Below are 26665 nucleotides of genomic sequence, written 5' to 3' on the forward strand. Positions count from 1 at the left end.
GAGAGTGGAGAAGGGTTCTGTCCTTGTTGCGGTTGGAGGGGTGGGATTAGAGGGCGGGATTTGGACGAGATGCGTTGAAGGGCATCTTTAAACACGTGGGAATGGTAATTATGGTCTTTAAAGAAGGAAGCCAACTGGTGTGTTCTGTGGTGGAATTGGTTCTCCTGGGAGCAGATACGGCAGAGGCGGAGGAATTGGGAATACTGGATAACATTTTTGCAGGAGGTAGGGTGGGAAGAGGTGTAATCCAGATAGTTGTGGGAGTCGATGGGTTTGTAAAAAATGTCAGTGTTAAGTTGGTCATCATTGATGAAGATGGAGAGGTCCAAGAAGGAGAGGGAAGTGTCAGAGATGTTCCAGGTGAATTTAAGGTTGGGGTGGAATATGTTGGTGAAGTTGATAAACTGCTCAACCTTCTCGCGGGAGCACGAGGTGGCACTAATGCAGTCATCAATGTAGCGGAGGAAGAGGTGGGGAGTGGTGCCAGTGTAACTACGGAAGATGGACTGTTCTATGTAGCCAACAAAGAGACAGGCATAGCTGGGGCCCATGCGGTGCCCATGGCTACCCCCTTTGTCTGGAGGAAGTCGAAGGATTTGAAGGAGAAATTGTTGAGGGTGAGGTCCAGTTCAGCCAAACGAATGAGAGTGTCAATGGAAGGGTACTGTTGGGAATGTAGGGAGAGGAAGAAAAGGAGGGCTTGGAGGCCCTCGTCATGGCGGATGGAGGTGTAGAGGATTGGATATACATGGTGAAGATGAGGCATTGGGGATCGGGGAAACGGAAGTCTTGGAGGAGGTGGAGGGCGTGGGTGGTGTCTCAAATGTATGTGAGGACTTCTAAGCTACTGACCTTCTTTTGTACCCATGGAATTTATATGCTGGCTGAGTTTAGTTCTGGTTAATGGTAATGCACAGGACATTGGTTATTATATATTCAGTGTTGACTAAGTCATTGAACAGCAAGGGATGGCAATTAGATTCTCCTTTCTTTGGAGCTGATCATTGTCTGGCACTTATTTAGCTTAAATGTTAATTTCCACTTATCAGGCCAAGTTTGGATGTGGAAAATCTCCTGAGGAACGGTAATGTTTGGGAGGTTCCAAATGGTGCTGAATGATGTAGAAGTATCAGTGAACACCCCCACCTCTCACCTTATTTTTTTATTTCTTTTTTTTTTCTGCGGTCATGCTTATTTTTTCCCCAGCACCCACGTTGTGTGTGTGCAGGTGTGAGACACAGTGAAAGACACAAGGTGCACAAATCTTTATTCAAATTTCCACCACCAGGAAGAAAGGAAAACACCCAAGTGGCCGGTGACGAGGTGTGCCCTTCACATCAAAGGGCAATGCTATGTGACCAAACAATGAAGAGGAGGGCAGGGATTAAATCAAAATAGAATTGGAGGGGGAAATAATGCACTCCACTCCCTCTAACCTTATAATGGGCCAAGGTCATTAATGAAGCAGCTGAAGATGGTTGGGCCTTGGATACTACTTTGAGGAACTCTTACAGTCATGTCTGGATACTGAGATGATTGACCTCCAACAACCACAATCAACTTCTTTTGTGTCAGGAAACGAGACAGCTTTCCTCCTGATCCTTATTGACTCTAGTTTGTCTGGTTCCCTGAAGTTGTACTCACCCAAATGCTGCCTGGTGTTAAGGGCAAACACTCCCGCTTGACTTCTGGAACTCATCCCTTTTGAATTAAGGCTGAATTGTCCTTGCAGAATGCAAACTGATTATTAGTGAGCAGATTATTGCTGAGCAGTGAACAGGTCATTACTGAACAAATTATGTTTAATAGCGCTACCAATGACCCCTCCCATCATTTTGCTGATGATTTTGATGAAAATTGGGATTGCCAAAACAGTCAAGAAACTGTATTCAAATCTGTCTGGATTTAAGACTAAGACAGTGCTCAGTATTTCAGAATGCCTGTTCACATTTTCACAATTGGGGTGCCTATCACGTGTGCATTTTTATTGACAGTGCCAACTGATTAAGTGTTCTAATGGAGATTGAACACTTAAATGAAATGTTTGTTTAGATAAGAGGTTAGTTGTAGTACTTTCAATAAGGCCAGGAGAGATGAGTTATGTTTTAATCTTTACTTTTAAACTTGGAACATGGTGCAGGGGTTGCTTTGTGAGCTTCCTGTCCAGCCTACCACAGGAACTGTCAGCTTCCTCCACTATCCCCAGGTTGCCTGGCACAACTCCCAATTTCGCCCTAAATTTCTTAGCTTCGCTACTTATCCCTCCTCCCTAAAACCCAACCTTGTTGACTGTAGCCTTCAATTATTCCTTGATGTGTTGGTTTTTTCATTCTACTTCAATGGAGCTTAGAGTCACTGAGATGTAGATTAGATTACTTATAGTGTGGAAACAAGCCCTTCGGCTCAACAAGTCCACACCGACCCTCTGAAAAGCCACCCACCCAGACCCATTCCCCTACATTTACCCCTTCACCTAACACTACGAGCAATTTAACATGGCCAATTCACCCAACCTACACATTTTTAGACTGTGGGAGGAAACCGGAGCACCCGGAGGAAACTCACGCAGACACGGGGAGAATGTGCAAACTCCACATAGACAGTTGCCTGAGGCGGGAATTGAACCCAGGTCTCTGGCGCTGTGAGGCAGCAGTGCTAACCACTGTGCCACCGTGCTGCCTGGAAACAGACCCTTCAGTCCAACTCATCCTACGAAATATCATACCTAATCTAGTCCCATTTGCCAGCACTTGGTCCATATCCCTCAAACCCTGTCTATTCATATGTGCATACTGATGCCTTTAAAATGTTGTAATCATACCAGCCTCCACCATTTCCTCTAGCAGCTCATTCCATACACTCACCACCCTCTGTGTGAAAACGTTGCCCCTTAGGTCCATTGTAAATTTTTTTCCATCTCACCCTAAACCTATGTCCTCTAGTTCTGTACTCCCCCAACCAATGGAAAAGACCTTGTCTATTTTTTCTATCCATGCCCCTCATGATTTTATAAACCTCTATAAGATCACCCCTCAGCCTCCAACACTCGAGGGAAAACAGCCCCAGCCTATTCAGCCTCTCCCTAAAGCTCAAATCTTCCAATCCTGGCAACATCCTTGTAAATCTTTTCTGAACCCTTTCAAGTTTCACAACATCGTTCTGCTAGGAGGGAGACCAGAATTGCACACAATATTCCAAAAGTGGCCTAACTAATGTCCTGTACAGCTGCAACATGACCTCCCAACTCCTATATTCAATGCTCTGGCCAATAAAGGAAAGCATACCAAATGCCTTCTTCACTATCCTATCTACCTGTGACTCCACTTTCAAAGAGCTATGAACCTGCACTCCAAGGTCTCTTTGTTCAGCAACACTCCCTAGGACCCTATCATTAAGTGTATAAGTCTTGCCCTGATTAGCCTTTCCAAAATGCAGCACCTTACATTTATCTAAATTAAACTCCATCTGCCACTCCTCAGACCATCTGAGCAAGATCCCGTTGTACACTGAGGCAACCTTCTTCGCTGTCCACTACACCTCCAATTTTGGTGTCATCTGCAAACTTACTAACTATTCTTCCTATGTTCACATCCAAATGTCTCTGATTGTGTTTTTGGGATCCTTGAGGGGGCGGCGGTGCAGCCCCAAATCATGGTCCACATAGGCACCAACGACATAGGTAGGAAGAGAGATGGGGATTTAAAGCAGAAATTCAGGGAGTTAGGGTGGAAGCTTAGAGCTTGAACAAACAGAGTTATTATCTTTGGTTTGTTGCCTGTGCCACGTTCTAGCAAAGTGAGGAATAGGGAGAAAGTGGAGTTGAACACGTGGCTACAGGGAGGGTGCAGAATGGAGGGTGTTGGATTCCTGGACAATTGGGGCTCTTTCTGAGGTAGGTGGGACCTCTACAAACAAGATGGTCTTCAACTGAACCAGAGGGGTACCAATATCCTGGAGGTGATGGGGGGAGGGGTTGGAATTTGCTAATGCTCTTCGGGTAGGTTTAAACTAATTCAGCAGGGGGATAGGAACCAAAATTGTACTTCGAGTATACAGGATGATGAGTAGTGAAATCAGAACAAAGATTTCAAGATCGCAAGAAGGCACCAGCAGGCAAAAAGTCGGTTTGAAGTGTTTCTATTTCAATGCTAGGAGCATCCAGAATATGGTGGGTGAACTTGCAGCATGGGTTGGTACCTGGGATTTTGATGTTGTGGCCATTTCAGAGACATGGATAGAACAGGGATAGGAATGGTTGCTGCAGGTTCCAGGGTTTAGATGTTTCAGTAAGAACAGAGAAAATGGTAAAAGAGGGCGTGGTGTGGCATTGTTAGTCAAGGACAGTATTACGGTTGCAGAAAGGGCTTTGAGGACTCCTAAACTGAAGAAGAATGGACTCAGATTAGAAATAGGAAAGGAGAGGTTATCCTGTTGAAAGTTTTCAATTGGCCTCCAAATAGTTCCAGAGATGTAGAGAATAGGATATCAAAGATGATCGCCGATAGAAGCGACAGCGACAGAGTAGTTGATACGGGGTCTTTAGCTTTCCAAATATTGACTGGGAATACTATAGTTCAAGTACTTTAGATGGGTCAGTTTTTGTCCAATATGTGCAGGAGGGTTTCCTGACACAGTATGTAGACAGGAAATGTGTTGCTGGAAAAGCACAGAAGGTCAGACAGCATCCAGGGAACAGGAGAATCGACGTTTCGGGCATAAGCCCTTCTTCAGGAAAGAAGAAGGGCTTATGCCCGAAACGTCGATTCTCCTGTTCCCTGGATGCTGTCTGACCTGCTGCGCTTTTCCAGCAACACATTTCCAGCTCTGATCTCCAGCATCTGCAGACCTCACTTTCTCCTCACAGTATGTAGACAGGCCAGCAAGGGGTGATGCCATATTGGATTTGGTACTGGGTAATGAACCCGGCCAGGTGTAGATTTGGAGGTAGGTGAGCACTTTGGTGATAGTAACTACAATTCGGTTATATTTACTTTAGTGATAAAAAGGGGTAAGGACAAGAGTTATAGCTGGGGGAAAGGCAATTACAATGTGATTAGGCAAGATTTAGGATGCATGGGATGGCGAAGGAAACTGCAGGGTATGGGCACAATTGAAGTATGGAGCTTACTGAAGCATCAGCTATTACAGGTCCTTGATAAGTATGTACTGGTCAGGCAGGGAGGAAGTTGTTGAGCGAGGGAGCTGTGGTTTGCTAAGGAAGTTGAATCTCTTATCAAGAGGAAGAAGAAGGCTTCTGTTAGGATGAGATGTGATGGCTCAGTTAGGGCACTTGAGAGTTATGAGTTAACCAGGAAAGACCGAAAGAGAGAGCTAAGAAGAGCCAGGAGGGGACATGAGAGGTCATTGGTAGATAGGATCAAGGAAAACCCAAAGGTTTTCTATAACTATATCAGCAATAAAAGAATGACTAAAGTAAGATTAGTGTCAATCGAGCACAGCAGTGGGAAGTTGTGCGTGGAATCAGAGGAGATAGAGGAAGCATGAAATGAATATTTTTTGTCAGTATTCACACTAGAAAAAAACAATGCTGTTGGGGAGAATACTGAGATACAGGCTACTAGACTAGATGGGATTGAGGTGCATAAGGAGGAGGTGTTAGCTATTCTGGAAAGTGTAAAAATAGATAAATCCCCCAGGCCAGATGGGATTTATTCTACGGTTCTCTGGGAAGCCAGAGAGGAGATTGCGGAGTCTTTGGCTTTGATTTTTATGTCATCATTGTCTACAGGAATAGTGACAGAAGACTGGAGGATAGCAAATTTTGTTGCCTTGTTCAAGAAGAGGAGTAGAGATTGCCTTGGCAATTATAGGCCTGTGAGCCTTACTTCAGTTGTGGGTAAAGTGTTGGAAAGGGTTATAAGAGAAAGGATATATAATCATCTAGAGTTGAATAATTTGATTATGGATAGTCAACACGGTTTTGTGAAGGGTAGGTCATGCCTCACAAACCTTATTGAATTCTTTGAGAAGGTGACCAAACAGGTAGATAAGGGTAAAGTGGTTGATGTGGTGTATATGGATTTCAGTAAGACACTTGATAAGGTTCCCCACGGTATTGCACAAAATACGGAGGCATGGGATTGAGGGTGATTTAGCGGTTTGGATTAGAAATTGGCCAGCTGAAAGAAAAGAGGGTAGTGGTTGATGGGAAATATACATCCTGGAGTTCAGTTACTAGTGGGCTACCGCAAGGATCTGTTTTGGGTCCACTGTTGTTTGTCATTTATATAAATGACCTGAATGAGGGCATAAAAGGATGGGTAAGTAAATTTGTGCATGACTCTAAGGTTAGTGGAGTTGTGGATAATGACGAGAAATGTTGTAGGTTGCAGAGAGACATAGATAAGCTGCAGAACTGAGCTGAGAGGTAGCAAATGGAGTTGAATGCAGAAAAGTGTGAGGTGATTCACTTTGAAAGTAGTAACAGGAATGCAGAGTACTGGGTTAATGGTAAAATTCTCGGTACTGTAGATGAGCAGAGGGATCTCGAAGTCCAGTATGTAGATCCTTGAAAGTTGCCACCCAGGTTGCATACAGTGTGATAGCATTTATTGGTGGAGGGATTGAGTTTCGGAACCATGAGACCATGCTGCAGCTGTACACAACTCTGGTGCGGCCACGTATGGAGTATTGTGTACAGTTCTGGTCACCGCATTATAGGGAGGATGCAGAAGCTTTGGAATGGGTTCAGAGGAGATTTACTAGGATGTTACCTGGTATGGAGGGAAGGTCTTACAAGGAAAGGCTGAGGGACTTGAGGCTGCTTTCGTTAGAGAGAACAAGGTTGAGAGGTGACTTAATTGAGAAATATCAGATGATCAGAAGGTTAGATAGATTGGACAGTGAGAGCCTTTTTCCTCAGATGATGATGGCCAGCACGAGGGGAAATAACTTTAACTTGAGGGCAGATAGATATAGGACAGAAGTCAGAGGGAGTTTCTTTACTCAGAGAGTAGTTGGGGTGTGGAACGCACTGCCTGCAACAGTAGTGGACTCGCCGACTTTAAGGGCATTTAAATGGTCATTGGATGGTCATATGGACGAGCATTGAATAGTGTAGGTTAGATGGACTTCAGATTGGTTTCACAGGTCAGTGCAACGTCAAAGGCCGAAGGGCCTGTACTGCGCTGTAATACTCAATGTCTTATGTTCTATGTTCAAATCATTTATATAAATGATGAACAACAGTGGACCCAGCGGCAAAACCCTTGTGGCACACCACTGGTCACAGATCTCCAGTCTGAAAAGGAACCCTCCATCACCACCCTCTGTCTTCTCCCTTTGAGCCAGTTCTGTTTCTTGGAATATTTTACTGAATTAAGAGCGATTTACAAATCCATGTTTCATTTGCTCATATTTTCTTTCATTTTGGCAGCAGAAATTGAAACACTTAAGACTTCTCCAAAGAGGAAAGACTGTGTGACTGTCATCACAAGCAAAGTGAAACCTTTTTACTCAGCCACAGGTGCTGATGCAACACAGAGGTGCAAATTACTTCATTGCTGCCAAGTCAATTGTAAATTCCCCGGTTATGGATAATGACAAAGAGCATTTGAAACTGCAGCAAGAAAATAATGTGTTTTGCAAGGTACCAATTACCAATAAGTGAACTTTTAAACACAATACAGTGGAGACCGAGCAAACACATTTTTTTTGCAAGAGGTAGAATCATTTGTATAGTCAAATTGTCGCAGAGTTCTCAAGTAGCACACAACTCAAGAATGCAACAGCCTACAAAATGACACTAATTCAAATTGATGAACGAGATCGTTTGGATCAGAGCCAGGAGGGAAATGAAAAAAATCAGTGTCAACCCATATTGATGATTTAGTCAGTAAAGCAAACGGCGTGCATGGGCTGAGTCAACTTCTCTTATTTCTCCCAACTCCCTAATTTTCTGCTTTTATTATGGCTCCAAACTCTCACCCACTGGGGGCACATTTTAGGAAATCACAGCAGTGACATTCTGAACCCTGAGGTGTCATGCCAGTGATTGTTGATTGAGGCTTATCATCAGTGGGTTAAAGGCAAGAAAAGGATCATAAAAAAAGTGGAGAAATCTAATTTGGTTGTGGCACAAGCAAGTAAATCCCAAGATTCTTACAGGATGAGGCTGTCTTGGATTTTATAAGATTGCCTATGCCCAAGGAGAGAAGGGTGCAGAAGAGAGGGCTTTAGGTTCCTTAGGCATTGGGACAACTTCTCTTGGAGGTGGATACTGTACAAGTTGGACATCTGAACAGGAATGGAGCTGATATTATAGTCAGGTTTGTTATGGCGGATTAAACTAGATTGTCATGGGAATGAAATCTTGCCAACTTGTTCAGAGGGGATAGAAGGAGAGATAGAATCAGAAGTTAAATGTGATTGGTTGTCTGGAAGGCAGAGGAAACAAAATTCTAGATAAGAAAGAAATGCGTTTAGTAAGGTTAAGTGGAATATATTTTAATGCAAGAAGGCAGACGACTAAAATAGATGAGCTGAAGGTGGACCTCATTATTGTTAGCTATGACTGAAACATCGTTAAAAGATGGGCAGGATTAGCAACTCAGCATTCCTGATATCGGGTATTCAGGTATGATAGAGGCAGGGTAGAAAGTGGAAGTGGAAGGGGTGGGGGTGTTGCAGTGTTGATCGTGGAATCAATCATCACATTATGCAATAGTTATTACAGAGTCAGAAAGTCATAGGGGTTCAGAAAGAAGACACTCAGCCCATCATGTCCATCTTCAAATCTTCAAAATCCATCTATTCTCATCCCAATTTCCAGCACTTGGCCTGTATCCTTGTATGCTATGGCAATTCAAGTGCTCGTCTAAATAATTCTTAACTATCTTGAGAATGCCCTCTGCTACCCTGTTAGGCAATAAGTTCCCCTTACTGTCAATCCTCTGGGTGAAAAATTATCCCTCCCCAACCTCCTTACCATAAAACCATGTCCCCCTTAGTTATTGACCATTCTATTGTGAGAACATATTTCTCCCTGTCTATCCTATCTACAGTCCTCAGAACTTTGTATACCTGAATCCGATCCCTCTTCAGCCTTCTCTGCTCAAAGGAAATCAATGCCAGTCTCTCTCAGCTGTCTTCACAGCTGAATTGCTTCAGACCAGGCAATATTCTGGCGAACCCTTTCTGCAACCTCTCTAGTGCAATCCCATCCTTCCTGTCGTTTACAACCAGAGCTGCACAAAGTACATACTCCAACTGTGGCTTAACTAATGTTATATATAGTTCAATCATAACCTCTTTGCTCATGTATTCACTGCTTGCAGTAATAAAGGCAAGCATCCCGGATGCTTTCTGAACCACCTTATCTACCTGTCCTTCAAAGATCTATGGAAATGCATATCAATGTCCTTGTATTATATTAAACATAATAGGAAGGATGTGATTGCATGGGATAGGCTGTAGGGGAAGTTTACCAGTATGTTGCCTGGGCTGAAGGGTCTGAGTTATGACGAAAGGTTGGGGTTATTTTATTTTCCTGTAATGAGGCCAGGAGCTGAGTGGCCCTGACAGAACTGAGCAGATGCTGCTTGATAGTACTGTTGACGACATCTTCCATCACTTTACTGATGATTGAGAGTAGACTGATGGCGCGGTTGGATTTGTTCTGCTTTTTATGTACAGGATATACCTGAGTAATGTCCCACATTGTAGAGTTGGTGCCAGTTTTGTAACTGTACTGGAACAGCTTGGCTAGGGGAGTGGCAAGATCTGGAGCTCAAGCCTTCAATAATATTGCCAGAATGTTGTCAGAGCCCCCAGCATTTCCAGTATCCAACTGTTTCTTGACATCACGTGGAGTGCATCAAATTGGCTGAAGACAGGTATCTGTATTGCTGCGGACTGCTGTATGAGACCGAGATGGATTGTCCACTCAACACTTCTGGCTGAAGTTTGCTGCAAAAGCTTCAGCCTTACCTTTGGCACTGATGTGTTGGGCTTTCCCATCATTGAAGATGCGGATATTTGTGGACCCTCCTCCTCCAGCGAGTTGTTTAATTGTCCACCACCATTCATGACTGGATGTGACAGGACTGCAGAGCTTAGATCTGATCTATTGGATGCGAGATCGCTTAGCTCTATCCATCACTTGCTGCTGCTTGGCATGCAAGTAGTCCTGTTTGGTAGCTTTATCAGGTTGACATCTCATCTTCAGGTATGTCTGGCCTGCCCCTCAGCACTCTCCATTGAACCAGGGTTAAACTCCAGGCTTGATGGTAATGGTAGAGTATGTAGTCATGGACCTTGATCATTTTAGTACAGATTTTGGCATTTTTCCTAGTGCTCCTGTAAACAGACACCAGGAACATGCATATTACAAACAAAACTAACCCAATCCAGTTTAAAGTAAAATATTCTTTAGCACCCTGGCAATGAGCAAACCATACCATAGTAACTCATGAGTCTACTGGTTTTCTACTTCCTCTGTTTAATAACTTGAAGTGTCCTCCTCACATCAGGCACCTGTTTTCTTGCCTTCAGAGCACAGCAGTTACCCACCCCCTTTTTGGACAGCCCACACTGTCCACATGCCTTCCTAGTTCCAGCGTTGTCACAACAAGCAGCTGTCAAGAAGTCTGAGGAAATGCTTCAAAACCTCCTTTGGAGGAAGAAAAAGCTGCAACTCTCCAACAACTCTCAAGGCAGCCCAAACTGGAGATGCGGAATTGGCCAAACATTCTCAACATCTCCGATAGCCTCAGGTAAGGGCCAAGTGCAGAAAGCAACATTTGGAAATACAACATAGAACATTATAGCGCAGTACAGGCCCTTCGCCCCTCGATGTTGCGCCAACCTGTGGAACCAATCTGAAGCCCATCTAACCTACACTGTTCCATTCTCGTTCATATGCCTATCTAATGACCATTTGAGCTTTACAAAATCGTAACTTTGCGCTTGCCAACTGAGCAAACGCTAGCAGAATGTATGGATACAATATTGATCCATCTAGTCACCTCAGGACCCACTAATCCAGAGTGAACGAAAGTCATCCTTGATTCTGAGAGCCTGCCTGAGAACAGCACTCTAAAATCCATTCTAGACTGCGCCGTGTCCAATATTGGGCTAATTGTTTACAATATATTTTGTATGCATTCCCTCCAGCACAAGCCATTTCAAATGTCCTCTCCACTTATAGAAAACCAAATATTCATTATTTAAAGAGATATTGTATTCAGCCTTTGTGTTGAGAGAAAAGTCTTCCCTTCCATCGGTAAATGGCATTTTGGCCTAAGTTTGAATGAGGCAGAACATCCACTAAGTCTCTGAAAAGTCCAAACCTGCATAATACAGACCCTACATATTCCTTTAAGAATAATAGCCCCAACTCTTGGGAGCCTAGTTTGGCAGCTAATAAGAGGCCAAAGAAAGGGTATCATTTTTTGTGGTAGTAGATCAATCAATGAAGCATTCTGTCTGCACTTGTCAGATTCTATTCACATTGCTATATTTTCAAGTTCCAGAGAGAAGGTCAGTTTGGAAGTGGAATTACAATTGAACAAGTCCCAGATCTTTTTTATGTAGATTAAGATAAACTGAAATGAAGTACAAATGGTTTAAGAGAAACATTGCTGTACCGCTGCAGATTTTGTTTCATGGGTTCACTGGACAATCATTTATTTCTTGCTCGCTTTCAAAAGGCCTGTGCAATGAATACAGCTCTTAAATCAGTAAATCAATAGTAAATTTCAAACATAATCTCAGTGCAAAGCAGTGGATGTCTGTTGAGTAAACATTGTTTGTGGCGTTACTATGGTGACCTGAATTTGCTATAAAAACAACTGACCTATAGTGGGTTTCAAGGTTTTTGCTTCTTGCTTTTAATAATTCTGCAAAGTCACAATCTGGCCAACATTGCACTCCTGTCCCTTCGCAAATGATTTCAATCGTATATTCTTCTGAAAACTACTTTCTGAAATTGTACACCTGTGCAGCTTGCACAAACTTGTTCCTTACATCACCTCATTTTTATTGCAATAGCTTCAGTTGTTGTGTGCAGTCTAGGTGAACGGTAACACTTACCGAGAGAGAGATCGTTCATAAATCACACCCCAACTTCTTTCTACTTTTGTTCATTTTATTCATGGGTAGAAAAATCTGGGGTAGCTTGCACGCAACTTGCTTACTCCACACTCTATATAAATTGCTACCCCTCATCAGGAGCATTTGTCATAGACTCAGCTCTCTTCCCAATTCTGCTCAGTTGAAATTGTCAATTGCCAAAGCTAACAAGACACTGGTTTGCCTTGGACCCTTAAAGACTCTGGAAAAAAAAAATGTGATGATGTTATGGAGCTACATGACTATGTAAATCACCGTGTACTTAGAAATACAAATCGTCAAACAATCCCCATTTCATTCAAAACATTGGACACACTATCATGGGCATTCGTAAATAACCCATACTCGTAATCAATAAAAAAAAATCACAAACAAAATTGCTTGTTCATTCTAGCCAGTCCTACATTTAACTCTTCCTGAACATGTATTTTATCCATAATGTTAAATCATTCACATTTTTTAATGACACAAATGAAAGGTTTTGATGGCTCTTTATCTGACTTCTGTTGGATCCTGAGTTGATATTCCTTCATCCCTAGTTTGCATTACCGTGCTGTGTGTAAACACACCTGAATATCCTTGTTGTATGGAAGTTTCTCCAATATTACAAAATGATTTCACTGTTAACATCATTGTCCCTCAACAGTTGTATGGCCACCATTAGTTGATGAATGTAAGTGAGACTTTTTTTTCAATCTTGTGCCCTAAAAGCAATGAACATCATTAACATTGAGCTCGTGTAGAGGTTCTCACTCTCATAACAGGTTAGGCAAGAAATTTGCTGAGTAAATCCTAAATCTAACATATCTTTGCATTGTATTCACAATTATTGTCCAAAATTGCTGTGCCACAGCTCTCACCTTACATGGATCACATTAAAGTTCAAATTCTCTCAGTCCTTGAAAGATGTTGTGAAACTTGAAAGGGTTCAGAAAAGATTTACAAGCAAGTTGCCTGGGTTGGAGGATCTGAGCTATAGGGAGAGGGTGAACAGGCTGGGTTTTTTTTCCCTGGAGCATCAGAGGCTAAGGGGTGACCTTATAGCGGTTTACAAAATTATGAGGGGCTTGGATAGGATAAATAGACAAAGTCTTTTCCCTGGGGTGTGGGAGTCCAGAACTAGAGTGCATAGGTTTAGGGTGAGAGGGGAAAGGTATAAAAGAGACCCAAGAGGCAACTTTTTCACACAGAGGGTGGTACGTATATGGAATATGTTGCCAGAGGAAGTGGTGGAGGCTGGTACAATTGCAACATTTAAAAGGCATTTCGATGGATACATGAATAGGAAAAGTTTGGAGGGATATGGGCTGGGTGCTGGTAGGTGGGACTAGATTGGGTTGGGATATCTGTTCAGCATGGACAGGTTGGACCGAAGGGTCTGTTTCTATGCTGGACATCACCATGACTCTATGACTACCTTGATTTCAGATGTCTTCATTTATCCAATTTTCTCTTCCAGCTTCTGGTTCACCTGGAAAGCTCTTTAAAGCAGTCGTACCGTTTATGATCATGGCTCATTCTGCTTTTGTCATCATCCATGGACCCAGCTGATCATCCACAATCACTTCCTCAATGGCCAATTATTGACAAGCTCAAATTGTCTGTGTTAATACACTGCTGGAGGAATGTGCGTGTCATGTTTTATGGACCAGACCAGCCCCTCCCAAAATATTTTAAGAAGGCTGCCTAGACCCTGAAATGTTCTTATTTTATAGGTTGGTGTAAAGTGTCTGTTCCAGATTCAAGTTGACCGGTGACTTTACTCAATGTTAAACAAAACACAATTTATTTAAACGTAGTATTTTAACTACAATCAAAGAAAAAGGAATTTAGAATAACTTAACACTATTGGAAAACTTATCAGAATAATAGATATAGTAACTATTACCAATTAATTGTTTCAATATATAAACATCACATAAACTCACCTCATGACAAAAAAAGGAAAAATCAAACACAGCTTCTCACATGCAGTTCTACAATCCCAGAGGGTAAAAGCATCAAGAGAAAGTTCAGACAGGAAGAGCCAGGAGACATTCACTGAAGCCTCCAGCTCTGTTGAGATCCCAATAGCTTCTGGTGCTACTGAAAACTCATCTCTGAGAGTTGACCACATCATTCAGCTTGTTAAGAAAAAAAAACAAGGTCTCCCAAGCTGTGTACTCAAGTGGTCTTAACTATCCAGCTCATCACCTCTCCCTTACAATCTCTCCCCAAGAAAAAGAACAAAATAACCTCTTAAAGTGACAACCACCTGTATTTCCAAAAATGTGTCTCGAAATTAGTTCAGAACTACTGCTTTCAGTTAACTTCACTTTCAGATAATCATCCTTCATATGTAGAGTGGCAAAGGTTAGGCAAGACATAGTTAACATTGTTTAATGGTTGGTCTGGTGTAGTAGGCAGTTACTGAGTGGTTAGCAGTGGCTGGGGCCACAGTTTGAACCCATAGATGAAACAAAAGAATTGGAGTATATAAATTGTCATTCTGAAATCAATATTTAATCAAAAACTCCAAAATCACTACTACAAGATGGAAATCTCTACATTCAATGCCAGCACATTCCTATTGCAATTAGGGGAAGTTATTTTAGTCTCTTAAATAGTTAAAAGATTTGTTGAGGTACTTGGGATTAGTACCACACCTGAAAGACAGCAAATCCAAAACTTTGAAAAATATGGCCATCGGCTTATCGATGGAGGTTGACGGTAAAGAAACCATCAGTAGTAGTAAAGAGATTAAAACCATAGCAGCAGAAATCTAGAAAAGGAAGGAAAGACAAAGAGAGAGAGAGAAAGAAATGGGAAATAGGTAAAAGAGCCAGGGGATGAGAGAGAAAATATCAGGAAAGTGACAGGAAAGCAAATTTGAATGAAGATAGCTCGATGTGAGGAGCAAGAAGCCACGCAAACAGAACTGGCTCAGACATAAGGGTGGTGGTCACTTAGTTTTCTCATAGAATTCCTACGTTTGATCAGGGAGAGGTGAGAACTTCCTTTATCTCTCTTGAGCAGGTTTCATGTCAATTAAAGTGGCCAGTCCCAACATTGGTCCATATTACTGCATGTAAGCTTTCAGGGAAAATTCACAAGATTTGTTCAGTTTTGCCTGAGGAAAGCGGTACCAACTACGAAGCAGTGAAAAGGACTATCATAAAAGCATACCACTTAATGACAGAAGCATACCATCCTAAATTCCTGACCCACATGAAAAGAAACTTATATGGAATTTGAAATGTTTAAGCAACTTGCTTTTGACCAGTGGGTGCAGGTACTGAAGACAAAAGTCACTTATGAGAAAGCAAGTAAAATAATTCTCCTTGAGTATTTGAAAACCTCCATCCCATTTCCATTAAGACTGTTCCTGGTGGGGTACAGGGTGATCAGGTCTAGATAGGCCATGCTGGTTATGAGCTGATCCAGAAACTTCAGTGACTGAAAAAAGACTCTTTCCCCATCACCCCCTACCAATTAAAAAGGATAGACATACAGAGAAGGATAGTCAAACAAACTGATAGCGATGTGAGAGAGAGTGAAGTGCAGAAAAGAATGTGCTGAGATAAAAACTGAGGCCAAGAAGGTTCTCAGTTTAACCGCTGATAAGTATGGCTGGTCAGGCCAACTGCTAAAGGTTCTCAAAATGACGAGTCATTGAGTCTTAGAGATGTACAGCACGGAAACAGATACTTCGGTCCAACTTGTCTATGCTGACCAGACATCCCAAACCAATCTAATCCCAACTGCCAGCACCCAGCCCATATCCCTCCAAACCCTTTCTATTCATATACCCATCCAGATGCCTTTTAAATGTTGCAATTGTACTAGCCTCCACCACTTCCTCTGGCAGCTCATTCCACACACGTACCACGCTCTGCGTGAAAAAGTTACCCCTTAGGTCTCTTTTATATCTTTCCCCTCTCACCCTAAACCTATGCCCTCTAGTTCTGGACTCCCCCACCTCAGGGAAAAGTCTTTGTCTATTTATCTTATCCATGCGTCCTGTACAGCTGCAACAAGACTTTCCAACTCCTATACTCAATGCTCTGTTCAATAAAGGAAAGCATACCAAATGCCGCCTTCACTATCCTATCTACCTGCAACTCCACTTTCAAGGAACTATGAACCTGCACTCCAAGGTCTCTTTGTTCAGCAACACTCCCTAGGACCTTACTATTAAGTGTATGGGTCCTGCTAAGATTTGCTTTCCCAAAATGCGCCACCTCTCGTTTATCTAAATTAAACTCCATCTGCCACTTCTCAGCCCATTGGCCCATCTGATCAAGATCCCGGTCTAATCAGAGGTAACCCTCTTCTCTGTCCACTACACCTCCAATTTTGGTGTCATCAATACCTCTTATGCTGCCATCCAAATGACGAAATGACGAAAAGTAGAGGACCCAGCACCGATCCTTGTGGCACTCCACTGGTCACAAGCTCCAGTCTGAAAAACAACCCTCCACCACCACCGTCCGTCTTCTACCTTTGAGCCAGTTCTGTATCCAAATGGCGAGTTCTGCCTGTATTCCATGAGATCTAACTTGCTAACCAGTCTCCCATGGGAAACCTTGTCAAATGCCTTACTGAAGTCCATATAGATCTCATCTACTGCTCTGCCCTTATCAATCATCTTTGTTATTTCTTCAAAAAACTCAATCAAGTTTGTGAGACATGATTTCTAATGCACAAAGCCATGTTGAGTAGCCCTAATCAGTCCTTGCCTTTCCAAATACATGTACATCCTGTCCCTCAGAGTTCCCTCCAACAACGTGCCCAACACCAACGTCAGGCTCACTGGTCTATAGTTCCCTAGCCTGTCCTTACCATCTTTCTTAAACAGTGGCACCACATTAGCCAACCTCCAGTCTTCTGGCACCTCACATGTGACTATCGATGATACAAATATCTCACTTCCCTAGCTTCCCACAGAGTTCTAGGTTACACCTGATCAGGTCCTGGGGATTTATCCACTTGTATGCATTTCAAGACATCCAGCACTTCCTCCTCTGTAATATGAATATTTTTCAAGATGTCACTGTCTATTTCCCTACATTCTATATCTTCCATCTCCTTTTCCACTGTAATCACTGATGCAAAATACTCATTTAGTATCTGCCCCATCTCTTGTGGCTCTACACAAAGGCTGCCTTGCTGATCTTTGTGGGGCCCTATTCTCTCCTTCGTTACCCTTTTGTCCTTTATGTATTTGTAAAAACCCTTTGGATTCTCATTAACTCTATTTGCCAAAGCTATCTCATGTCCCCTTTTTGCCATCCTGATTTCCCTCTTAAGTGTACTCCTATTGGCTGTATACTCTTCTAAGGATTCACTCGATCTGTCCTGTCTATACGTGACATATGCTTCCTTCTTTTTCTTAACCAAACCCCGTATTTCTTTAGTTATCCAGTATTCCCTATACCTCCTAGCCTTTCCTTTCACCCTAACAGGAATATACTTTCTCTGGATTCTCGTTATCTCATTTCTGAAGGCTTCCCATTTTCCAGCCATCCCTTTACCTGCGAACATCTGTGCCTAATCAGTTTTTGAAAGTTCTTGCCTCATACCATCAAAATCAGCCTTCCTCCAATTTAGAATTTCAACTTTTAGATCTGGCCTATCCTTTTCCATCACTATTTTAAAACTAATAGAATTAAGGTCGCTGGCCCCAAAGTGCTCCCCCACTATACCTCAGTCACCTGCCTGCCTTATTTCTCCAGAGTAGGTCAAGGTTTGCACCTTCTCTAGTAGGTACATCCACATACTGAATCAGAAAATTTTCTGGTACACACTTAACAAATTCCTCCCCATCTAAACCCTTAACACTATGGCAGTCCCAGTCTGCGTTTGGAGAGTTAAAATCCCCTTCCATAACCACCATATTATTCTTACAGATAACTGAGATCTCCTCACAAATTTGTTTCTCAATTTCCCTCTGACTATTAGGGGGTCTATAATACAATCCCAATAAGATGATCATCCCTTTCTTACTTCTCAGTTCCACCCAAATAACTTCCCTGCATGCATTTCTGGGAATATCCTGCCTAAGGACAGCAGTAATGCTATCCCTTATCAAAAATGCCACTCCCCATCTCCTATCTTGCCTCCCTTTCTGTCCTTCCTGTAGGATTAGTCAGATTTATTGAAGTACATTCACTCTGTCCAGAGAATTAAAGTTCTGGATACATAGCAGACCAGGACATGATTCTGACTGACTGTGAATCCTTGTAAAGGCACATAAATTCATTTGGTCTGAGCAAAAAGTACCCACAAGGGAGGGAATCCTTTGCAAATTAACCTTATTGTAACCAGCTCAAAGGGCAGGTAAGTAAAGAAAGGATTCCAGTTCATCCCTGCTCATCCAGGATCTTGACAATTTGGGGTACCCTATCTCGAATTGTGGACTCTCATCTGAGTGGCACGGTGGCTCAGTGGTTAGCACTGCTGTCTCACAGCACCAGGGACCCAGAATCGACTCCAGCCTCGGGCGACTGTCTATGTGGAATTTGCACGTTCTCCCCGTGTCTGCGTGGGTTTCCTTTGGGTGCTCCGGTTTCCTCCCACAGTCCAAAGATGTGCAGATCAGGTGAATTGGCTGTGCTAAATTGCCCGTAGTGTTAGGTGCACTAGTCAGGGATAAATGTAGGGTAGGGGAATGAATCTTGGTGGGTTACTCTTCCGAGGGTCAGTGTGGCCCAAAGGGCTTGTTTATATACTGCAGGTAATCTAATCTGATAGTAACAAGGGGTTGACATATTAGTATGAATAGACAATTGGGCTGCTTAGCAGAAAATAGAGAGTAGCCGTAAATGTGCCATTTTCTGGTTAGCAAGATATAACGAATGGTATGCCACATTAGATTAGATTAGATTAGATTAGATTAGATTACCTGCAGTGTGGAAACAGGCCCTTTGACCCAACAAGTCCACACTGACCCTCCAAAGAGTAACCCACCCAGATCCATTCCCCTACGTTTACCCCTGATGGCATACGACTCGTTCAACAATTTATATAAATGACTTTGATGAAGGGACCCAAGGTATGGCAGCTAAATTTGCTGATGACACAAAGGTAGGAAGGAATGCAAGTTGTGAAAAACACATAAATGTAGACTCAAATGCATAATGAAAGATTAAGTGAGTGGATAAATATCTAGCAAATGGAGTATAATGTGAGAAAATGTGAAATTGTCCATGTTGGCTTGAAGAGTAAAAAAAAAATTTATTCAAGTAAGAAATTGCAGATATCTGCACTGTCGAGGGATCCAGCTGTCTGAGTGCATGAATCACAAAAGGCTAAAATGAAGCAAAAGCAAGTAATTAACAAAACTAATAACATTTATTACAAAAACTGAAATTAAAGGCAAAGCTCAACAGGTCTGGACGCACCTGTGGGAGGAAACAGAGTTAATGTTTTGAGTTTGATGACTCTTCATCAGAACTGCTTTTGTTTCAAATCTTCAGCATCCACAGCTCTTTGTTTTAATAAAATGTATTGTCAATTGCGAAGTTATTTGATTGCCTAAGTAGGGAAATTAAGCTTTGGTTATGAGGGCATTGAGGAGACTGCATCTGGAGTATTTGTACAGTATCATCCCTTTACTTAAGGAAGGACCTAAATGCATTGGAAGCAGTTCTTGGAAGCAAATCTGGAATGGGTGGGTTTTCCAACCTGCAACCCAGATCTCTATCTCATCCTGTTTTTGAGTTTCTGGCCTCAGTTGTGCACTCCTCTTCAAGTCTAAGATTGGTGAAAAATGTGTGTGCCAAGTTGGTGTAGGTGGTAAATCAACATGGAGCCAAGGTTGAGACATGGATCAGGCACAAGGTTTGTGTGGATAGAACGTTAGTTTACATGCCAAGAGAGAATAAGAGCACCTGGGATCCCAAGACTGGAGGAGTGCAGCAAAGCCTGTAGGATTCAAAACATGATTGGAATTGGAGAGGTCAGCAATAAGGCTAAGAGTCTGATATTGGCTGGTGTACTTGTTGTTCTTAGAAAAAAAGTTCCAAAAAGGAGCAGGATCCCAATTATAGATGTGGATCTATCACAATTGAATATTGTGTTTCCTATAGTGCAAGATATTACCACATTTGAATTTACAGCTATTCAAGCCCAACATTGGTATTGATTAATATCAGAACTGTGCAGAGAACTATCCTTAAAATTCCAAGATTGATTAATGTCCTCCTCTCCGTAGGAATGCTAAGGTTACCTTGCATGTTGATCAGGGAGCAATTCCACCATTCTGCAAGGCTGGCCCAGTACTATTTGCCTTAAGGGAAGAAATAGAGGCAGAAAGCAGAAGGCTGGAAAGTGAAGTAATCATTAAACCCATCCAGAATGCACAATGGACAGTACGGTTGGATCAATTGTGAAGCCCAATCTGTCAGTTTGCCTTTGTGGGAGTTTTAAACAAACAGTAGACCACTTTTCTCAGCTGAATAACTACATAATCAATTACACAGAAGATGTATATGCAAAACTGGAAGGGGACTGTCCTTCACGAGGCTGGACTTGAGCAATGTGTACTTGTATTTCATGTGAGGCTCCTTTCGGTCATGGCTGACCATGGCTTGCATCCTCGTTGTTCTAGTTTTCTGCTTTCCTCAAGCAATGTCACTTGGGACTGAAGAGACCAATACTGGAGTGACAGTCCCGATCACAGAGGTCACACAAATATGTGGCTGTTAATCTGCTGCACTCCTTCCTTCGTGCCCGCTTGTCTGCCGTGGAGCTAATCAGCTTCTTTCCCCCTGTTTTGAGTGTTAGTTCAGGGTACTTCTCCCTCTCATGTGGTCAGCTGCAAGCCTTTCCCAGGACTCCATAACAATATCAAACGCCTTCATGTCCCTCATGCAGATGTTCTTGTAGCGCAGCTGGGGACGCCCAGTGGGTCTCTTCCCGGATGCGAGCTCTCTGTACAGGATATCCTTTGGGATGCAGCCATCCTCCATATGGTAGATGTGGCCCAGCCAGTGCAGTCTCTGCTACCTGAGCAGAGTGAGAAGGCCAGTGCGAGATAGGACCTCTGCATTGGATACTCTGTCTTGCCAGGATATGCCCAGGATACGGCAGATGCTCCTCAAGTGGAAGGTGTTCAGTCTTCTCTTCTGTCTAGCTTATGGAGTCCACGTCTCACTGCCATATAGTAGTGTGCTTAAGACGCAGGTGTTGTAGACTGACATTTTTGTCTTCACTGTCAGCTTTGGATTTGTCCATACTTGAGTCGTGAGGTGAGCAGGAGTTGAGACTGCTTTCTGGATCCTCTTGTCGACCTCTGTGTCCAACGAGAGGTTTTCAGTGATGAATTTCTTCCGAGGAACTCCAGGCACAAGAGGAGAGCTACTGTGCATTACATGCCACCCCTTATCAGAGGCAGGGTTTGGAAAGCTGACCCAATACTGAAAGGCCCCAGGAGGAGCTACAAAACAATGAACTGTCCTATGTCCTTGGACTCAGAGAGGGGAGGTTGTAGTGGTGGTAATAAGGTCAGCCAGGTGGACCTCATAGAATATGAGCTCCCCAACTGGGGCTGTTAACCTGGTCCAATCAGGGAGCCCTGGCTGACAGATATAAACAGGAGTGTCTGAGCTGGATCAGTGTCAAAGTCTCTCCATGTATAAATAAAGGATGACTTGGTGACTGCCTCTGTGGAGTTATTTCACTGTTGTGATCCTCAAAGTGGTTACCAACTCTTTAATCACACTATTCCCCTTTGAAGATTCTGTATATTTGCTATTCATGGTCCCCACAGCACAGTAGGCACCATATTTTTTTAGAGTTGTATATAATCCTCAGAAATGTTATTAAACTGCAGTAATGGATTTTTGGAAATGTATTAGAGGCTGAGGTTAAAGAAAAGCATTGATTTTGTCTGTATTAGTTGACAGAATAAAATCATGTCTGACATTTCTTTCATAATAAAAGAATTTCTTGCTGATTAACGGTGCGGCAAATTATTAAGTGAGATCCGGTCTTGGTCAATAGTCTATTTGGCTGATGTGCCATTCAGGGAACTCATTGGTGAGAGAATGGCAAATGCTTTATCAAACCCATTTATCAAAGTTTGCAGTTTCTGTGACGTAAGTACAGTTTTACATTGGCTTCTGATTATTACAGAGGGTGTCAGTGGATTTGACAAGCTTGGTATTTATTGACCATCCCTAGTTACCAAGGCTAGTTAACTATGAAGCAAACTCATCATGTGCTTAGACTGGCAATATTTGAGTGGGTCAAATAATCTCATGAACTATTTATGAAACACCGCAAGTAAACAGGTTTCTGCAGGAGGAATAATGCTCTAATCGGTTGATTTACATCCACATACTGACATACATTTGTATTTCTATTGCAGTCTTTCCCAAAACCTGGTTGTATATTCTTCTTTCTGCTTCTGTCACAGTTTTACAAATTTGCAGATCCACATCACTACTTGTGAACCAGTAAATAATATCACTTCATGCTCGTTTACTCCAACGCGGTGACACTTTAAATCATTCACTAACTGTAACAGAAATGTAAGTCACACCTTGTAAGTCATTTTGCATATTAATTTACATTTCTTCTATCTATGTGTCCTGTCAAAAATGGACAACAATGAGAATGTACAATCCATATCATGTTCTCCTGTATCATATAAAATAAATTTAAAATTATGAATGCCAGGTTTTTGTTCATATGAAAGTAAAGCTACAACATAAGCACCAGGTCAGATAGCTTACCTGTCCATAGCTGTATGCCACCTTAGAACCGTCTCTAAATCACTTTCCCAAATTTTTAGTGTAGCCCAGCATCTTCTCATTGTTACGTGAGGACCAGGGAAGCCTTCAGTTGCCTCTAAAAATACACTTTTATTTACAAACACTAAAAGCAAACAAAAATGAAACAAACAGAAAATGCATTTGCCTCTTGGAATACAAATTAATTGCTTGCATATTGCACGCCAACAATTTTCACGTCAATGCACCCAGTGCACCCAATTCTCATTGACTATAAGTTGGGTATCAGTTAAGTCCTGTCTTGTAGTGCCCATTGCTGCTGCAGTCTGTTATGCAGAAGGGTGTTTCTCCTGTTTGATTGTCTTCTTCCTCCTGCTCCTTGGAAAAGTGCTGCTGCTCTCCAAGATCATCGGCATCCATCAGTCTTTGCCTGCTCTGGTTGTGCAGTGCACAGCCTGCTACGATTATGTCTCACATTCTTTTTGAGCTGATTGAAGTCCCATTCCCCTGTCCCTTCAGTCTATCCCAGCAGAGGAACCTTATCTTCAGCAAATCTATTGTCTACTTTCCTGTGGTCCTGGTTGAAGAAGGTGCTGTACTTTGTCTGTCAGTCAGACATTACTTAATCAGCCATGGTTGCAGTGGGTAGCCGTTGACTCCCAGTAAGCATTCCAGTAAGCGTCTGAACCGTCAACTGCAGCAGGAATTTAAGAGTTCTCAAGGATATAAACATCATGACAGCTTCTAGATTACCATGTGCAAACTTCAAGGAAATGAATCAGGTGATTACACATCACTTGCACATTGATGGAATGGAGCCCTCCACTATTGATGTGCTTGGCTGCTTTATTAAATGGTGCCTTCAGCATAACGTGTGTATGGTCTACACCTTACACCTGAGGGAATCCAGCTCTATTGCCAAACCGTACTGGTCAGGCTGCAGCACTGACCTTGTCATGGGGAAACAAACAGAAGCTTTGAGATCTAGCACAAATGGCATTAGTAGCACTCTTTGATGTATTTGTGGGTAGATAATTGAGAGATTTCATACAGGCCTCTTGTGGTTTTTCAGAAGGAATGTGTTGCATGAAAGTTCAATGCAGGCCTATCAGCTTGATGGATACTGGAATACAATAGTCAACCACCCTTTTAAGTCACAGATTCCGCTCTGATGGATGGCATAGTTCTGTGACAGTGTCCCGGGACATTCTTACTATTTCATTACATTGTCGCTGAAGACCGTCAAAGATGAAAGCTCTGGCCCTCCTGCATATCCTATTCATTCTGAAGGGCTTCAGTTCCATCATCTTCAAGGGCAATGTTCCACTGGCATTCTACTGAGCCCCAGGACTGAGCATGGACCTAATATACCACCAACTTGGACAGTTAGCTCTGACTCATCAAAAACAGAAATATTGCTGGATAAATTCAGCAGGTCTGGTAGCATCTGTACAGAGGAACAGAGGAAGTAGAGTTAACATTTCAAGTCACTACCTTCCTTCAGACTTGAGAGCTGATGGTTTTGGAGGTAGTATATTGCAAAGATAAAGGACGAGCTAACTAATAGAAAACAGAGAGTTGAGATAGGGGGGCCATATTCCAGATGGCAACCTGTAACTATGGATGTGCCACAGGGATCGGTGCTGGAGCCACAATTATTTACAATACATTTTAATGATGTGGATGAGGAAACAATGCAGAATTTCCAAGTTTTCAAATGACAAAAAGTAGATGGGAAGGTAAATGATGAGGATGAGCTAAAATTCAGTAGAGGATTATAGGCGGGTTAATCGAGTGGCAAAGACATGGCTGGCAGGATATAATGTGGGGTAATGTGAGGTTATGTACCTTGGCAGGAAGGATTGCACATTATTGAAATGGAGAAACACTGCACAGGAGAGGGAATTGGAAGTCCTCTTTCATGAACCACAATCTAGCATCCAATTTCAGTGGGTAATACAGAAGGCAAACACAATATTGGCCTTTATTTCAAAGGGAATAGAGAATAAAAGTAGAGGGGTTTGCTGAAACTATACAAGGTACTAGTCAGATTACAGTCAGAACATGTGAACAGTTTCAGTCCCCTTATCTAAAGAATGATAGACTGGCATTGGACGCAATCCAGTCCGTGGTCTTGGGTATGGAGGAACTGTATTATGAGGAAAGGTTGGGCCTGCACTCATTGGAATACAGAAGAAACATACAAGGCTCTTAAATAACTTGACAGGATGGATATGTGAGGTTCCTTGTCCTTGTGGGAGAGTCTAGGACCAGAGGCATAATCTCAGAATAAGGAGTAGTACATTTAAAACAGGATGAGGAGGGATTTCTTCCCATCTACTTTTTGTGGAATCTGTGGAATTCTTTACCACAGAGGGTTGTTGAGGCTGGGTCATTAAGTATTTTCAAGACTGAGACAGACAGATTTTTAATTAGTGACAGAATCAAGAGTTTTGGGAAAAAGGCAGGAAAGTAGAGTTGAGATTTATCAGTTCAGCCACGATCTCATTGAATGGCAGAGCGGACTCAATGGGCGAAATGGCTTTTATTTTTTATGGCCTTACAGTTTCTGTCTAGCAGGTCCTACTCAATTTCTCATGTGATTCCTTCAGTTTTAAGATTGTAGCCCACACCAGTCGAGATCTGGAAAGGCTGTGTCCAGTCACTCAAATATACATTGCTGTAACCAGATATTGGCACAGTGCTTAACTCGGGGGATGGCATAGTGATGGGAATTGGAGCTATATGGGACACAAGTGATCTGCAGCCAAGGGCAGTGAGTAAAGATCAAACTATGCAACTTCACCGGAGAGTGAGAACACACATTGGTACTGCTGAAAGGATTTGGGTGAGACAAGGCCAGAGAGGAAGGCTGAAATGTATGTGCAGTGAACTGTGAACCATGCTGCAAAATCTACCCTCAATGTCAAGACACGTTACAGAATCTACCACCTTAATCCAAGGCCTTAGTAGTTGAAATTGGAGCTCTTCATTGCCTCTGTCCATTCCACCAATCATACTCAACACCAATAAGGAAATCTTCAGTGTCCTAGAATCCCTACAGTGTGGAAACAGGCCCTTTGACCCAACAAGTCCACACTGACCCTCCAAAGAGTATCCCATCCAAATCCCATTACCCTACATTTACCCCTGACTAATGCACCTAACCTACACAACACTGAACACTATGGGCAATTTAGTATGGCCAATTCACCTAACCTGCGCATCTTTGGATTGTGGGAGGAGACCGGAGCAAACACACATGCAGACATGGGGAGAATGTGCAAATTCCACACAGACAGTTGCCCAAGGCTGGAATCGAACCCGCGTGCCTGTGAGGTGACGGAGCTGACCACTGAGCCACCATGCCGCCCACATGGTGAACATCTCACAGTCTGAGAGTGACTGGTTCATGTAGAATCTCTAAGTCACCAAAAAAGGTATTTCAGTGTTTGTCACACTGCACCTGCAGATGTTTGCAAGCTTGGGAAAACAGGTTGAACTGAAGCAACAGCTAAATAAACAAGCATCAAATTTTGAAATAGCTCCTGATTCTGTCAGATAATGATAATGGAGGAGGGGTGGGGAGGGGGGGGGGGAGGATGAGGAGATGGCTCCTTCATGTTGCCTCATGCATCTTCAGTTATCAGAGGTTGCCGGGGGAGGGTGCGGTTTAATGACTGGAGCATGAGACTCCAAAACCGGCAGCTCTCGCATCAAAATGACATTGCGTCGCTTCGACCTTCATACTCTGGGTGTTTTCGTGGACATTTGCAAATTTCATTTCCTAAGATGGTGTCCAAAAAGTCAAAAGTGTTGGCAAGCATAGCATGCATCATTTTGAAAACTAAAGTGATCTT

The sequence above is a fragment of the Chiloscyllium plagiosum genome, chromosome 24 (assembly GCF_004010195.1).
Source record: "Chiloscyllium plagiosum isolate BGI_BamShark_2017 chromosome 24, ASM401019v2, whole genome shotgun sequence".
Classification (NCBI taxonomy): Eukaryota; Metazoa; Chordata; class Chondrichthyes; order Orectolobiformes; family Hemiscylliidae; genus Chiloscyllium; species Chiloscyllium plagiosum.